The sequence below is a fragment of the Thermobia domestica genome, chromosome 12, assembly GCF_964235325.1.
Source record: "Thermobia domestica chromosome 12, izTheDome1.hap1.1, whole genome shotgun sequence".
Lineage (NCBI taxonomy): Eukaryota > Metazoa > Arthropoda > Insecta > Zygentoma > Lepismatidae > Thermobia > Thermobia domestica.
The window spans coordinates 192,133,870-192,150,737 of NC_137465.1; the positions used below are offsets into that span (position 1 = coordinate 192,133,870).

At 35.1% G+C, this 16,868-nt stretch overlaps 1 protein-coding gene across 2 annotated transcripts in view; it reads left to right on the forward strand.

Annotated features, from left to right (window-relative positions):
* Octbeta2R (Octopamine beta2 receptor) overlaps positions 1 to 16,868 on the forward strand; it is a 393,700-nt gene that overhangs the window by 177,332 nt on the left and 199,500 nt on the right. Inside the window, exon 1 of one of the 2 annotated variants that reach the window (XM_081734505.1) lies at positions 3,017 to 3,266. The exons of the other annotated variant lie outside the window; for it this stretch is intronic. The gene's annotated coding sequence lies outside the window, so the exon portion shown is untranslated. Of the gene's footprint in view, positions 1 to 3,016; positions 3,267 to 16,868 lie in introns of those variants that run through there. 2 annotated transcript variants of the gene reach the window in all.

Genomic DNA, 16,868 nt, shown 5'->3' on the forward strand with positions numbered 1-16,868 from the left:
GAATCGAAACGAGGACCATATAAACCAAAGAGCGCGTGGGCTAACCACTAGACCAGCAGGGACTTCTAGCCACTGTTATTATGTGGAGTAACGGACTAACTACTAACACCACAATCTTCTAATATCCACTAGTGTGTTCCTAATGAAGTGTTATATATAGAGCAGGCAAGTACACAGGAATTTATTTAAGATGGGGTCCAAAAGTCAGTATGAGGATAAATTATATTAAACTTTGTTAAATCGAGTATGCATAGGAGAACAAACAACTAAGCAATTATTATCAACAAAATGACATATTACATAGGTGTAGACACGCACCCAGAATGTTGTAGGCACGTCTGGAATGTTCCAAACTTTGAGGGGGGGGGGGAATACTACAAACCACTATGTCTATGTAGTATTGAACGGGTATTATTCTGTAGCTAAAAAGACGATGGGTAAATGCATACAGGGTGGGCAATTTATCTGGAACATCCGTGATAACGGAGAAACCAGAAGAGAGAAAAGAGCGAAGCATGCATGAAGCAACTATAAGAAGGGGGGCATCGTTTTACGTATTAAACAACACAACCTGGTGAACAGTGTTGCCATCCCAGTATACAGTCATATTTTTTCAAAAGGTACTACATCAGATTATTATATATTTCAAATCAACATGTTAAACAAAAACTTAAAATATCACATTTATTATTCAGTGTTGTATACTAAGGATGTTATAATATTACAAACATCCAAAGTTTGGAAACGTCTCTCACACATACAGCACAACGGAGATGGACAAAACAATGAACATCGGAAGTACCTTAGTGTTGGATACCATGGTCACGGTATAACTTGTTTTAAATGAATAACAACGAAGTTGCAAGGAGTTAAAAATTTGATTTTTTTCGAAAGGCTTTATTTCGAAATAAAATGCTTAGATAAGTATCATATCTAGTTACTTGTATGATTTGCAATTGACAAACAAATCATTTTGCCGTTTACAGCACTTCGATATCTTAAACCGTTCCGGATATATGATAAACATTGCTGAAGTTTGCAACAGTGCTTATATCATGTAATTGCGAGGACTTGTTGTAATTAGACCTACTAAAAGTTATTCCTGCAATGCCATAAAAGAGAAGTAAAACAACAATCAGTTTAAATATTGTCCAGAAATATCCCATTTTCAGCAGTGTTGCGAAATTCATCAATATTTGTCATATCTCCGGAACGGTTTGAGATATCAAAGTGCTGTAAACGGCAAAATGATTTGTTTGTCAATTGAAAACCATACAAATAACTAGATATGATACCTATCTAAACATTTTTTTCGAAATGAAGCCTTTTGAAAAAAATCAAATTTTCAAGCCCTTGTGACTTCGTTGCTATTTATTGAAAACAAGTCATAAGGTACTTTCGATGTGCATTGTCTTGTCCATCTCCATTGTGCTGTATGTGTGATAAAGATTTCCAAACTTTGGATGTTTGTGATATTATAACAGTCTTAGTATGCAACACTGAATAATAATTGTGATATTTTGTGTTTTCGTTTAACATGTTGATTTGAAATGTGTAATAATCTGACGTAGTGCCATTTTAAAAAATATAACTTTATACTGGGATGACAACACTGTTCACCGAGTTGTGTTGTTTAATACGTAAAACGATATCCCCCTTCTTATAATTGTTTCATGCAAAGTTTGGCTTTTCACCCTCTTCTGGGTTCTCCGTTATCACGGATGTTCCAGATAAATTGTCCATCCTGTATATATATATATATATATATATATATATATATATATATATATATATATATATATATATATATATATAGAGAGAGAGAGAGAGAGAGAGAGAGAGAGAGAATGATATAACTAGATTGTCTTTAGAAGTGAAAAAGCACAGATGAAGTGTGTAAGATCAAATTTTCAACTACATCAAGCATTCTCCTGTCAGAGAAGTGTAGTTTTATTGAAAAAGTATACAAATATTTGTTGTTAGGAAGTTTTCTGGGAATTCCGGACCCGGCTGACCTCGCATGTTTGCGTCCCTGCATAGACGCAACAAAGAATAATCTCAAAATATTCATTTCTATATATAGATATTTGCTAGGGTTTAATTTCAATTGGGCCACAGCTTCAACTATAAAATTAGTGCGGGTACTCAGTTCCTTGACACTCCGCTGAATTTAATCTTTGTTTAGAATACATTCTGGGCTTTAGATATATAAAAATAATCCTGGCCTATTCCCTATATTAGTATGCACGATTGTCTTTATGAATGAGAATAGTTCTTGAAATATCCATATAGATGGCATCACTTTGTATGCAGGGGTATGAAGTGTTTCCGTGCGACACACGGAACGTAGTTCTCCCATACATTGAGTTGGGTCCAAAGTGCCGCTACAATAAGGCGCTGCCCTGACCTTCCCATCAGCCAATAACAGGCCCGAGTGCGAAAAAGTGAAGCAGCGATTAGGAAAAAAAAGAGAGAGAGAGGAAGAAAGAAGCAAAGAGAAGCCAGCGAACGAAACACGCGCTTTAGGTGTTACGTTGTAGAATCGGAAATCATATTAATCTCTCCTCTCTGTCTACCGTCACTCTTTTAGCAACGCTGCGTCCCGCCGCGCCGCGCCGCTCTCATCGGAAAAGAAATTGCCCGCTTCTCTGTACTCTGTACGGCTAACACAGTAGTGCTGTCTGATCACTAGCGGAATACGTGCAGTACCTTCCTCGCTCCAACAGTAACTATGATAGACAAAATAATACAAAGCATAACAATTGATCCCTCTAATCTATTATAATGTCTAGTCAGATAATCAACAGATAAGATAACAATAGTATCTCCAAGAAGAGAAAAAAAAGAATTACTCATATCTATTTTTTATTAGTAATGTTTATCAAGTTTACTGTAGACAACAATGCGGAAATCGATAGATGTTGACCCAGTGTTAACAATATCACCGAACACAGTAAATCAATGTGTTCGGTCACGTGACTCTTAAAAATCAGCTGTTAACGTATATTATATTGTGCTTACTGTTGTGTGCTGAAGTGTGAGAGCTCAGCCAGGAAGATCAAGCGCTTAGTGTCATGTCAAAACAAATCTTCTGAAACGTATATTCTTTTGTGGAGGACATTTAGTTTGATTTTTATCTGTGATGTGGTTTCTTATTGTTTTAAGTTGTGCAAGTTAAAAAAAAAAAAGTGTTTACAAGAAGCATTGTTTGTTTACCGTCTGTTTTCTTCTATGTCAACAACAATTTGGCCCATTGTTCTTACCCTGTAAGTATAATAATGTTTTTTCCTGTTTTCATTTTTATATGTAGGTATAGCAAAGTTCCTTACGTCATGTACACTCCACGACAAGAATATTATAGGTTCGAGTCCTGTCGTTAGATATCTTGATTAATGAGTTTTAGGTTACCTTCAATTACACTGAAATCTTGTCAGTTTTTTAAAAATGCAATTCGTATTTCAAGGCTCGTGATCTGTTTTTTTTTTTCAGCTTTCCTTTTCAGCAGCAAGGCTATATGAAACATGTACTTACAGTTTAATGTGGGATCCGAAAGACATGTGCCCCTGCTAGGTATCGTTCCCAGGTCTCCCACGCCAAAGGGGCGTACACTAACCGGTTAGAAACGAGGGAACTCTTTCATAGTCGTAACACATAGTATAAAATATCCACGGAACGTTCCTTAGACACCTCGGTCCCATAGGTGCCCCGGGACATTCGTGCTAACAGTAGGATAATAGAAATGGAGCCAGTGGAATTTCCTCTGGATTTCAACGGAATGAGCCTCTTACGGGACAACAATTGTGTCGGAAATCAAGCCATGATTATCCGATTATCCTGCAAAGAGCCCAGAAATGTCTTTGGTCCTCCCGCAGGTCTGGTGGCTAGCGCGTGTACACTGTAAAAAATGAGGTGTTGAAACAACACAAAATGACTACCACTTTAGCGTATTACTTGTGTGTTAATTCAGCACCAAGCACATCGTCTTCCGAGCATATCAGAAATAACTAGTTACTACCTGAGAGAATTTGCATTGGTATTTATCATTTAATATGAGCAAAGCTTTGCGAAATATCTTTGGCACTTATACCAAGTAACGAATAATGTTCTATGTTTTCTGTAATCGGTCACAATAATATTGTTATAAACCTGTGAATCATCTGACAACAGTTCTGCCATCTTCTGTTCATACGAGCTAAGACACAAGAATAACAAATGAAGAAAACAGATGGAAGCACAGCTATCTGTGTAACTATTGTCAGATGATTCACAGCTTTATAACAATATTATTGTGACCGATTACAGAAAACAGAATGTTATTAGTTTACTTGCCATAAATGCGAAATAAGTTTCGCAAAGATTTTGCTCATTCCAAACCATAAAAAAACAATGCAAATACTTACAGCCAGTAAGGAGGTATTTCTGATATGCTCTGAAGGCGATGTGACTGGTGTTGAATTGACACACAAGTAACACGCTAAAGTGGTAGTTTGATTTTTATATTAAACTGCATATCCACGTTTCATTTTATTAGTTCACCCAAGTCTTACATTGTTAGATCTCAACCACTGCTTAAGTGTTATATGATGTATACGAATACATGATAATTCTATTAAGTGATTGTGCGAACGCTAACATAATGAACATAATTTTTCAACATTTAATGATACGGACAAGCCTTTTTGCCTTCTGGGAAACACTACATGTATGGGGTATTTTATATGGATACTTAGCTTTAAAGTCACCATTACCTATGAAAATCTTAACGGATGAACTCTGTTGAACTCGATCAAGGTAATCGTTTCAGCTACCTATTATAGAAAGAAAATTAGAAATTAGCTTTCGTTCAAGGGTTTTATCTTTTGCAATAACCAGTGCCAGATTTACGTATAAGCTAAACAAGCTATAGCTTAAGGTCCCCCAAAATTAAAGAAAACAATTGGATATACACTTTCAAAGTATAAGAAAGGCAATGAATAAAATAAAATCTACATATAGCAAGAGTCTTCGTGTTGTGTAGACTCATATGATACAAATACTGGGGCCTTTGTGCTAGCCACATCACTAGTTCCTTCTTTTCTATTTATAGGGTGCTTACATTCATCTTGATACTTAAAGGGCCCCGTTACTTTCAATAGCTTAGGGCCCCACCAAACCTAAATTCGACTCTGGAAGTAACGGACGGACCTCACATCTTAAGAAGATTGTAAGGCTCATTAGTGTGCCGTTAGTAAGTTGTGTCGCAAATAATCTAAGCCATATAGGCCTTCTTAATGATATAAAATTTACTTTTTTAAGTTCTAAAATTTCGATAATACACCGTTTGAGACAGGCTGCTATGTGGCAACAGTAATAGAAATAGATGTTAAAACTACGAACTTAGAAAAAAAATCTCTATAGTCTGCATCACTCGAATTGGCGTGTGGCATCAGCCAATAACCTCGCAGTGCGCTGTTATTAAACCTTCAGGGAGGAATATAATCATTCATAATCAGGCCCGTATTTAGGTAAGTGCTATTCTGTGCTTGAGCACAGGGCGGCAGAATTTAGGGGGCGGCAAAATTTTGGGTTTTCTTTTAAGATTCACAATAAGGCAATATTTAACACTAGCAACCCGCAGAAACCAATGCAAGCGCTAGAAGATATGTTCATATGTTTAACTCGCTCTAATTACAATAGTTACTAATTAGCTAGCTTATCTGATTATTTTTTTAAAAATCATCCTCTCCCACCCCCATCCCAAGGGGTGAGGATAAACATGAATATCATGAAAACTGATACCGTTAAGCTCAGCGACCTCGAAAACTATGAATTCAACAGTAATATCTATCGTTTTCGATTACTTATAAAATCTCGCTCCCTCCCTGGGGAGTGGAGTATTATCACCAGTGTCACTATTCACCTCAGTGACCCCAAAAACTTTGAATTCAATTCTAATATTGGTCGTTTTCGGGAGGGTCGTAAATTGTGTGCGGTGGGGCGGCAAATTATTTAGAGCACAGGGGCGCAGAATATATAAATACGGGCCTGTTCATAATTGATTTTGATCGTATTTGTGGACAATTATGAATGATTAGATTCCTCCTTGGAGGTTTAGTAACACCACAGTGCTAGCTTATTGGCTGATGCTACACGCCAATTCGGGTGACGCGGACTATAGTAACAAATTAAACAGTTAAAAATAAAAGAATCGTTGCACGTAAAACAAGTTTATTAGACAGCAAAATGCATAACATTCATGATATTTGGAGAGCTTTCAAGTACGCTGTGTAATGTATAAATTTTTTAAATAGTAAATACAATGAATTGAAATTTTTCAGTTTAACGTCCCGCGATTATGCCCTTTAGGCTAAGGGAGACGGATGATTAAGGCAAGTGAATGCTAATGGAAGAGTTGGTTGAATGAAAGTGTGGGAGGAAACGGGAGTACTCTGAGAAAACCCATGGACTTGGGTTATATTGAACATTACTTAATTCAACAGTAAATTTTAAATTGATGATTTCAAATATTTTTTCCATTTTACTCGTCCAAATTTCAAAGTATGTTATTTTCTAGATTTGCTCAGATCTATTGAGACACTGAAATTAAAAGTAAGCTTCTTTCTTCACATCATAGAGCGTTCACCTCCGGTGCTTGGGGTCCCTGGTTCGATCCCAGCTCGCGCAGTGTGGACTTTGTAGTGAACAAACACCGTGCTCGTGGGTTTTCTCTGGGTTCTCCCGTTTCCTCCCACTTTCTTCATTCCACCATTTTCATTCATTACTCATCATCACCGTCTCCTTTAGCCTAACCGGCATAAACGTGGGACGTAAAACTCGAACATTTCATATATTTTTTTCTTTCTACACATCAAAGAGTATTAGATGACGCATATTAATAATCGACATTTCATGCACTTTTTAATTCTCTGCTTTATTTAAATTTAATGTTACCTATGAGACGAGACGAGACGAGATGAGACATCTCATATTTTTTCTGTAACACTCTCGTCTCGTCTTTACTCTCGAAGAATTTTATTTTCGTCATTGTTCTGTAAAATTGAGTAAAAAAATATATTTCCTAATTTTTCTTCTTAATTTCGGGAAATTTCTCGTCCCGTCTCGAGTTTGAAAAATGTACTTCTATTCTCATGTTGAGCACGCACGGTGGCTCAGTGGTAGAGCACACACCAATGGTGCGTGGGGTTCCAGGTTCAATCTCCGGTCAAGTAACTGTGATGGACAACATCGTGGGAACAACATCCTGCGTTTCTCGGGGTACTTCCATATTCTCTTTGCTCCAATTCTTCCATCATCATTTACTTGCTTTAATCATGGTCTCCCTTAGCCAAAAGGAGATAATAGTTGGATGTTAAACTAAAATATTTCATTTCATTTTGTTTCATGGGTAACACTTCTTAAATGGGTAACACCTTCTCTGGAGTCAAGAGTGTACTGTAAATAAGACTCACCACCAACCTAAGTATATATTGCTCATTTAGAAATGACAATTTTGCTTATTAAATGCACCTAGGTCCTATGTAATCGTTCATTTAAATACTTCGTATATGATATGTGATACTATTTTATATTATTACTGAAATAAATAGTGTGTATTTTGTGTATTTCTTTATTTGTATTTGTCAGCTACAGTGCTATATAGTTTTTTTTTGTTTATTGACTAGATCGATAGTGGGACTTGTAAGATTTTACTCTAAATAATTCAATCTGTCCGTTACTCCACACAATAATTCTTGAGCAAAAGCGATTTTTTGAATTCTGTTTTTTTTTTTTTTTTTGCAATAGATAGCTAGATCGATAATCTCGACCAAGATCGTTAATGGAGTCAACTCATTAACATCGTTACCTGTATTTGTTACTCTACTGGTGACTATCTGTATACAATTTAAAATCTATAATAGTTCCTAGCTTCTATGCAACCTGCACACTAGCAAAGATATGTTGGTTGCCTATAATGAAAGGATACGCAGATTTTCTTACTGCAAAATGCCTCCCTGGATATCCCATACATCGCTTTGTTCTCTCTTTACTGTCTTTAGCACAGTTTGTTGAAGTTCAGCATCCCTTTCTCAGCACTGAGAGTATGTGAGACGGGAAACAGCAGTTTAAAAATTGGAATCCGAACCACCAAATTTCAAAATTCTCCCATCGGAAATCGAACTCGGAACCACGGGCTCCGAAAGTGTGCACACTAGCCAATAGTGCAGCTTCGAGGGTATGAATATATAGAACGAGACCTGCACATCGTCCTATACGATCCCAGAAGAGGGATCTCTACCATTGTAATACTTTCGATGCTCTTCCCACCGGGTATCGAACTTGGAATCTCATGCATGTAGACGCACGTTTGTCATTAGACGAAGTAAAAGGGTTGTGAATTTTAAGATAAAGTGTTAGGAATATGATTCGCCCCTTCTACTTTAATCATAGCGTTTAGAAGAGTATTACGTGTTCTCTTCTAACCGTTATACTTTCCTTTGATGTTCGTGGTTTTGTGTTCAATTCCTAATGCGGTCACTTCTAACCAGTAGTGAACTTAGATCTAGAAAGCCGGAAATAACGGTAATAGGAATTGATCTACTGAACAGGAATCACCCAGATGAGAGTTATTGGTTGGTCAAATTCTTATTTAGCGTTCCTTTCAGCACTGAAACTAATGAGATACAGATCTACAGCTTAACATTGGATCCGAACATGGATCCCACCGCACTGGAAATCGAATTCAGATCCCCACGCCAAAGGCTTGCACGCTAATCACGTAGCCAAGAGGGAGCTCAAATAAAGGCTGTCTTGTCAGCCGTATACCTCTTTGTGGGCTGTAACGTCAGGGAGTGTATTTTACGATTAGGTATTGGTTCGTGCAGATGTGCAGTGTAGCAACAATGTTTATTTCTGAACGCTAATATTTAAAAATAAATTTAAAAAATAGAAAGCTCTTAACACTGTATTATGGAATGACCGATTTCTTTAAACTGTTGAAAAACTGGTCATTTGTGAATATTACATCGTAATTGTCTAACAATTTATGTTACATCTTTCAATGACTGTGGTCCTTTCATAGCCCAGTGGCTAGCTAATGCAAGTGTTTTCTATTCGACTTGTCTTGGATTCGCATCCAAATGGGGGTATTTGCCTTGGTTTCAAATCTGAACAGTGTCTCGGATCCCAGTTAAACAGCAGGTCCCGTCTCATATTGCTTCGAATCTGAAAAGGGGCATTAAATTTCAACAAACTAACTAAATGACTCTCATGATGTTAGTTCTCAATAGCCTTGGTTTTCTTCCTTGTATACCATGCGAACAACCTTTATCTTACGTACCACTTACAGCTAATTGTCGAGTTATAGACAAGCTTCTTTAAACAAGATAACGTAATTGCACTGCTAATCAGGACCGTATGGTAGATGATCATACGCCAAAGAACACGCAAATGTGTTGGGGTTCCAGAATTGCAATATTCATGTTCTAACTGTAAAATTATGTTTTTTTGTTATTTATTTATTTATTTATTATCATTATTACATATTACAGAGCTTTACTCCCTTACAACAAATTTTGAACATTATTCTGGTAATACTACACAGTAAAATTAGTAAAAACTGATCATTTCAAAAGAGAAAAACATATGCAGAAAATTGAATCAAAATCGTATACACATTCAGGACATTCCACAGTATAGAAGAAGTACATAGTTCGTTATAAGTGTTGAATCTAATATACAGGGTGGTTCTTTATAGGGTTTACAACTTCAATCAGTTATAATTGTTTATTGGAACCACATACAGACTTGGTTTATATGTCATTGTACTGCAAAACACTTCAAGTTTTTTTTTTTTTTTTTTGTGACAAATTCATTATGGCTCAATGTGTAGACCTGTGGTCATCCTGGACACATCCCAACGAAAGTCGATTTCCTTCCAAACAGTAGCCAGCATTTCGGGCGTGACGTCCGCGATGGCTGTTGTGATGCAATGTTTCAGTTTATTAACATTATCAGGTAGAGGAGGGGTGTACACCCTTTCTTTCACAAATCTTATCTTTTTAGGCCTATAAAATAATTCATGAAAACAAATCTATTCAAGAACTGCAATAAGATTATATCAATATTCAGTAATTTATGTTGTAGAATCTTTATATTACACGCAACATAATTTAAACATATTAAAATATACAATTACATTGATTTTAATTCATCTTCCAAATACTTCTTACAAACCTTTGCTGTAGACATAAATATTATGCTACAAACTCCTTCCTATAATCGTATCATTTATTGGTATGCACAACAGCGCTTTTTCAGCCAACCTACTGAATCACTTTTCATCTTTCAATACTATACATAGTCCTTATCCAGATTGTTTAATACGTGGTATATTTTTTTTATCCAATTTTATATGTGTAATATCTATATTTTATCCAGAATTACTGTATCATATCTATTATTTATCCGGATCTTTTCGTGCTCCACCCTTTTCGTATCCGAATATTTTAACTGTCTTACTTCTTTATTACCTATTCGTATTATTATCTGTTGTATTAAGTTTTAATTAAATTGATAATTTGCATTACCTAATCATCATTTTTAACTGTAATGCCTAATCTTTATTTGTATATATATCACGTTTCAATTTTTCATCGCTTTGTGTGTATTAGTTGCTATCAACCATGAAGAAAAGAAAAGAAATCACGTATTTTGCATTCCTTTGCTTGGTATAACCATAAGGTTACAGAGTGAAGTATGTGAGAGGTCAAACTTCATGACATTGTATATTTTTCCTAATCATTTCTCCTTTTTCCTTTGTAATTCTTTCTTTGTAACTTGGTACACAAAGAAGAAGTTCTACAGATAAAAATAAAACTGATACATCATATGTACGTGTTACGGAAGACATTTTTATTGTTTCGTGTTGTGTAAAGTATTACCCAAGACCTTGATATTGCATTTTTTTTTTTTTTTTTTTGCCTTTTGTGGTGTAATGAGAACTTTGCTCTGTGAACAAATTCGTTATTTTGCGTACTAGCTCTGAACAATAATTTAATTTTCAAATTTTTGTTTCATCGTATAATTTTGTAAGTAACAGAAATACAACGAGCACTACACAAATTTGGGGTCCGGATAAGTCTAATAATGGAAAGTCCTACACAAAGAGCTAAGTATTCTTGAGACTATATTAAACAATGCCCTGCTCCTCTCAAAAGTATTTTGTTAACAAGCACGATGAATAACGTATTTAAATAGGTGAAAATATTTCAACACATTTGAACGTACTTGAGCAGACGAAAATGTTGCAACGTATCTCATAGACGAAAATGTTCCAACGTATTTGAATAGACGAAAATGTTCCAACGTATTTGAATAGACGAAAATGTTCCAACGTATTTGAATAGACGAAAATGTTTTGACACAATTGAAAAACAAGATGTTTTAATGTATTTGAATAGATAAAAAATGTTGCAACGTGTTTGAAAATGCAAATATCTTGCAACGTATTTGAATAAGCAAAAAATATTGCAACATATTTGAATAGGCGTAAATGTTACAACATTTTTGAAACAAACGAATATGTAACAACGAATTTCAATTGAAACCCGTTTGAATAAGTGAAAGTATTGAAACGCATATGGAGCAGACGAAAATTTTGCAGCTTATTTGAGTTGAGTGGGGGAGGAAAGTTGCAAAGAATTTAAAACAGGCAAATATTTTGCTATTTATATAAGTAGGCAAAAATTGTTGCATTGTATTCGAATCTGCAAAAATGTTACAATGTAATAAAATTGTGTTCTTGTGTTTTCACTGTAGTTACTCATGGTTGTCACTAAATTACGGGAGAAGTAAGTTATGATTTGAGATTGTTTTTATTTGCACAAATAGCGTTCAAAGCAATATAGGTCTATATCATAATGACCGACTTCAGTGAATAAATGAGCATTATTTAAACATTTCTAGGCTTTCATGATTTTCAATCAATTTCTTGTTCTTATCTCTATGTTTAAGAAGTAATAAGTAAAATTGTCACGTGCAAACCACGTCAAGGAGATTTGGTTTGTATGACGTGATATTTTGTCAACCGGAATTGGTAATATATTTCTACCAATTCCGGTTTTAGTACAGGTATTAGAATGGACACGGGATATATTTTGGGGACACTTAATTGATTGTAAAGAGAAAAAAAACGCTTCTTGCTGTCTGTTACCGTTTACACTCTATTGCGACCGGATGCGGTTCATTTTGGCGACTTTCGGTTTCAATAAATAGTTAAGAGAGGATATTGTACCTATTCTTAGAACGGTAAATCGATTTCAAAATACTTCTTGATATCTCTTTTAGTTTTTGCTGTATGTACGTAGATCAATATTGAAACCGGATCAATATTCAAACCGGAAGTTGTAGTGGATTTCTATTACTTCCGGTTTTACTAAAGAGTTAAGAATTGAGATATCATGTATTCTTGGGACACTTAATCAATTGCAGGAAGCCACTTGTCGCTATCTATTACCGCTTTTGTTCTACAGTGATCAACAGTTAAACTGGAAATAGTTGACTTCTACTACTTCTGGGGATTACAGTCTTCCTAACTTTTGACCCCTCTACATTGTGTCTAAAATTGATGGTGATTCATCAAGGAGTTCAGAGCCGGATTTCCCAATAGGCCCGGTAGGCCCGGGCCTATGGGCGCAAGCTCTCAGGGGGCGCACGGCCGAGATAAAAAAAATTAAAATATATCTAGAAATAAAAATAATTAGCCATAACTTAACATATTTTTTGAATTGATTAAAAAAAAATCTGGCTAATAAAGCATTCTGATTTTGAAGTTCATTGGAACAAATAATTGTTGGTACACAGAGAAAAATCCGTTCTCCGGACAGCGGTATATTGTACAAATTTACGGTATCCTCTTGCTCACTATAGAAATCAGTACGGAGCATACGTTATCCATATGCTACATAAGCACTGCCCTTAGATGTTACATCATGCCGTTGCAGGATGTCTGACATCTAACAGTTTTCCGTATATCACATGCATAAACTTTTGTTACCTTCGTCAGCTATATGTTATATACGTCCATTTGTATGTGAGATCCTGACCGCCTACATTGTTTCATACGAAAAGTACGTATGGATGGAACACTTATACAGAAAGTATTATAAAACATGCTTTTTCAGTTATACGTCTACTGTACGTTAAGTCCAAAAACTACAGGAATTACGCATGTAACCTATCTTTTTAAGTATGCCACCTACAATTTTTTTTCTCAGTGTAAAGTTCACCAATCTTTTGTTAATACATTAACGGTATTTTGTTAAGCCCAGAACCAAGTAAATTCCTCAAAAAACTTGCAATGATAAAATTGCATCGTGGAGTGGTGTTTAAGCAATTAACATATAAGCCTGATATAATTTTTTAATAAAGGTTTTTAGGAAAGTAACTTTAACCAGACTAGGGGGCGGAAAAAATTATTGGGCCTAGGGGCGCCAAAATGCTAAATCCGGCCCTGAAGGAGTTATTGATTTTTTTGTCTTCCGGACGAACGGACAGACAACTTTGTGACCCGGACAGAGAGATATGTAAACCAACAAGGTAAACCAAATGTTAAATAGTATTGCTTTTTAAATATGTTTTCACGATTGTAATGCAAGACTTTAAAAAATAGGCTAATAGTGGCTTATCCGCGCATGCTGTCTGAAGTTGTAGGTCTATATAAGAATTAAGGGTAGGCTTATTTAGGTGAGAAATACGTATTTATGTTTAAAGCTCAATAAACTATTTTGATCCTTTAATGCATAGGCCCTAAATTATACTTTTCGGGAAGTAGCAACAATATTTTCTAAATGTTATTGCAGTTGTGTTAATAGCTTCTGATACGCATCACGGTGGTTCGGGTGCCAATTTAAACAGTAGATATACATCTCATAATGGCTGATTGCTGAAAAGGAACTTCAACTAGCAAGGAATAGAACAAAGAGTAGTATAAATATTATCGCAGTGTTTAAACGACCTTTAAAGTAATTTTTGTTCAAAACAATCTTTCTCTCTCTCTCCCTCTTCTTCTCCCCTTAATTAACAAAAGAATTTGGCAAAATATTTAAAGGAGTATTCTTCCAAAGAGGTCATTTCTTTTACCAAATACTGCACTTTGTTCTTTTTATTTCTTCCTTCTCATTATCTGCAACACTTTGTGTTTTGTGTTGGCAGTGTAACACGGATTACTTGTTGTAATCTCTAAAATTTATGACAATGTCACACATGGGTTACTCTATTGTCTATTTATCTTTATTTCTTTCTTTCTTTCTCTCACTCTTCTGTTCCTTCTATCTCCCTTCTTCCGCCTAGGAACAACAGAAGTATCTACAGAGACAAGAGAATTCCAAATCATTTCGGTTTCTCTCTACTTTTTTTATAACTTTATGGTAGGAATGAGCCTTATGGTAGGATAGCATGTTACAAAATATACTGGTACTGCTAAAGAGGGTCAAATTAAAAACATAAAGATGACTTAATATTTATTAAGTGGTGAACTCTGAAAGCTGAGTTTATGAAGAAAGAAACTGCTAACTGACAAAGTAAAATGTAAAATAACTGGTAAAATAATGTATGTATAGGGTGTTCTATGTGTTTCTCTATACAGGGTATTATAAAAATGTGCCACAATATTTTGGGAACAGATTCCTGGCACCAAAATAAGAAAAAAGTTCATATGAACCAGTGCTCAAAAGTAGATAGTTTTGGAGTTTCGGATAGGGTGCCGAAAACTTGAAACAAGTGAGCTTTAAAAGTTCATGGCTCCACTACTATGGGACCTATCGTAGTCGGGTGAAGACATTACTGAGTGTGTGAACTATCCAAATACCCATGTTCAAGAATGCTCCAGTACTTGCACACCAATTTTTAGAAGTAGGTGGAGAGTGATCAAGTACTCCCAAACAGCTTCTCTAAAAATTATTGTGGAAGTGCCAGAGGTTCTGAAAGATGGATATTTGGATAGTTCACATATACTAGTTTCTCAGTAATGTCTTGACACGACTACGATCGGTCCTATAGTAGTGGAACTATGAACCTTTAAAGTTTATTTTTCACGTTTTCGGCAGTCCACAACTACGAAATTATGCACTTTCACAGGTCCATACGATTTTTTTTCTTATTTTAATGTGAGAAATTTATTCCCAAAACAGTGTAACATATTTTTATAACACCCTGTATAAAAAAAAATAAACATTCATATTCACGTATGTCTATGGTTAGATCGGGCGTAGTCCTGTGTAGTGGCCTCCCAGATCTTAACCCACTTGATTTGTGCCATTGGTAGCATTTGAAGATCTGATGTATCAGGAAAAAGATACAAAACATAAATCATCTCAAAGAACGTAACACTATCACTGTTACAAACATAACTTCCGTTCTGCTTGCTCGTATTCTTCAACAGTACAGGACACGCATCGAAATGTGTTTTCAAATCAGTGATAGTCATATAGGGCATAGAGTACATTATATAAATATAAATATTTATTTTTCCTATACATGAATACTTATGAGATATCCTATATAAAGAGATTCATGATTATAATGTATATAATATGTATCTATCTGTCGGTCTTGGGATGGTCCTTAACACGGAACTGAAAAGAGTAACAAATAGAATCAAGGAATTGAAAATTTAACTTTTTGAAAGAATTTTATTTCGAAGTAGTGTTTAGATAAGTATAATATGTAATTACGTAGTTAGTTTTTAATAGACATAAATATTCTAATACCGTTTGCTGCAATTAGACTATTCCAGACATATGAAAAAATGGTTAAATTTGATATATTGCTTAAAATGGCGTATTAGCGGGAACCTTTTAAAATAATTTTTTGTTTACTTTGTTCGTATAACATTACAACAATACTTTTCCGTAGACGTAATTAAGTTCTCGAAATTACATAATTTTAAGTAGTGCTGCAAACTTTACCCTTATTTACATGTCTTCAGAACAGTTTCGTGTATCCAATTGCTGTAAACGGCATTATGATCTTTACATCTAATGAAAGCCATCTATATAATTGAATGAAGTACTTCATCTAAGTAGTTTTTCGAATTAAAGGCTTTTGGAAAAAGTCAAATTTTCCATCCCTTGTATTTTCTTTTTTCGTTCATTTGATATCCGTGATATCACGGCCATAGTATTTATTATACGCTAAGGTATTTTAGATGTGCATTGCCTCGTCTCTTTCACTTGCGTTATTAAGTTACTGCCATAGAGGAGACCAAAATTTGAATGTTTATGACACTGTATCCTAAGTTCGCAATACTGAATAACAAATGTTATATTATGAGTTTTCGTGTAATATGTAAGTTTGAAGTATGTAATAACTTGACCTAATAATATTTAGAAAAAATATAACTTTATGTTAGGTTGTCAATAAGTTACTCTTAACTTGGTGATATCATACAATGTAACAATGTCACCCTGCTGATATTTGCATGGTACTAAATTTCAGCAATTTTTGTTTATTAGTTTAATAGTAGCAAAGAGGACCAGGATAAATGGGCCACCCTGTATATGTGTAAATAAAAAATAAAATAAAATCTTTCAGGTTTACCCCCCCCCTCTTAGAGATCTTTCAGATTCTATGTTTATGCTCTGTATGTTAAAGGAGACTGTAGTCTAAGCATTTCCGCGTTTGATAGTATTTACTGACAAAATTAAATGAGCATTGATTCATATTTCATATTACATTACGTACTTAAGAATATTGGTTTTACTTGGGCTTCTTTTAAAACAAGTGGCCCTGCGTAACGTAGTCGCTAACGCTCTTGTATTCGATACGAGCTGTCGCGGATTCGATTCCCGGTGGGGACACTCGGTCAAAAAAGTGTAAAAAGCTTTCTTCAG